This window comes from Trypanosoma cruzi, genomic scaffold, assembly GCF_000209065.1.
Source record: "Trypanosoma cruzi strain CL Brener 1047053516275 genomic scaffold, whole genome shotgun sequence".
NCBI classification, from domain to species: domain Eukaryota; phylum Euglenozoa; class Kinetoplastea; order Trypanosomatida; family Trypanosomatidae; genus Trypanosoma; species Trypanosoma cruzi.
In genome coordinates this window covers 12,809-14,233 of record NW_001849288.1, presented here as the reverse complement: position 1 = coordinate 14,233, position 1,425 = coordinate 12,809, and the positions used below count along the sequence as shown (strand labels likewise).

The 1,425-nt window shown below is 36.9% G+C and overlaps 12 annotated features.

Moving 5' to 3' along the window:
• Nucleotides 1-1,425: a sequence feature (haploid, non-Esmeraldo-like haplotype).
• Nucleotides 280-302: a microsatellite.
• Nucleotides 340-403: a sequence feature (GA-rich).
• Nucleotides 474-511: a sequence feature (T-rich).
• Nucleotides 546-565: a microsatellite.
• Nucleotides 664-712: a microsatellite.
• Nucleotides 713-764: a microsatellite.
• Nucleotides 789-813: a sequence feature (AT_rich).
• Nucleotides 856-892: a microsatellite.
• Nucleotides 980-1,007: a microsatellite.
• Nucleotides 1,132-1,181: a microsatellite.
• Nucleotides 1,281-1,312: a microsatellite.

Here is a 1,425-nt window from a genome sequence, read left to right as displayed (position 1 = left end):
AAAAAAAAAAAAGAGTTTACATCGAAACGGTCTTTTCAAATTTCCGAGTCTCCTTCCTTTTTTTGTGTGTGCTGTTTCGCTTTTTGAGGGAGGAGGGAACAATGTTGGCTTTAATCATCAATACACATTCAGGTACACATTACGTGCTCACTCAGTTACATGTACTGTGCATACATTACATGCATGCACGCCGTGGAAGGGGGGAGGGGAGGGAGGAGGAAATGGGTGTGGGATTGGGAGGTCTTACTTCCTCTGAGAATGCGGAATACAGAAAACAGTAGAAGAAGAAGAAGAAGAAGAAGGTGCCGGTGATAAATGTAGAGGGGCGAAATGCCAGGGAGATAGAAAGAGAGAAGGAAAGGTGGAAATTCAAAAGGAAAAAGAAAAGAAAGAGAAAAAGAAACATGGCAATGTGATCCGTGTTGTTTATGCAGTGGGGAGAAGAAAAGGGGGCGGAAAGGGAAAGGAGAAAATTATTTCCTTTTCTTTTTTTTTTGTTTTCTTTCTTTTTGATGTGTATTGTTAATATATGAATAAACAACGAATTTTTTTTTTTTTTTTTTTTGGTTAATACCAAATGTGGGGGGAGGTTAACATTGCGATATAAGCACATAATAACTGTATGCAAAAAAAAATTTTTTTTTTCTTTTTTCTTGTTGTAATTATATGCAAATATGTAGATATCTATGCCTCTGTATATATATATATATATAGAGAGAGAGAGAGGGAGAGGGAGAGACAGAGAGGGAGGGAGAGGGAGAGAGTTGTTTGAATTGAATACTCTTCCCTTTTTTTTTTTTTTTTATTATTAATGGATGTCATTGTGCGCCTACCTCATTTCTTCTACGCATAAACACACACAGACAGACAGACAGACAGACAGACCGGCAGATAAGCATGCACGCATGGGCAGAAGTATAGCCATCATTATTACTCTTCGAAAAGCAAAAACAAAATCCGCCTTGTTTTTGGTTGCGTGTTTTTTTTTTCTTTTTTTTTTCTTTTTTCCTCCTTATTATGATTGATGATTATTATTTTTTTCACACATACACGACGTTAAAATGTGTCTTTTTTTTTTTGTGTGTGTTGATTTATTTGCAGGACTGTTGTTTTTACGACAATGACGGCAAATTTTTTTTTTTTTAATTATTATTTTTTTTTTCTTTTTTTTTTTTTTTTTTGCCCGGTCTTGGGGGATGTTTCTGTCGGTTCTGTTGCGTTTCTTTTTTTTTTTCTTCTTTTTTATTGGTTCCGTTGCAAATATTTATTTTCCCCCCCCGTTTCTTTTCTTTTCTTTTCTTTTCTTCCCTTTCACGTGGCCGCATTTCGCGCTGCCCCTCTCAGTTTGAAGGCGGGGCTGCCGAATACGACACGTGCGTGTTTTCAAAGAGACACGAACACACAGACAGAGAGAGGGAGAGAGAG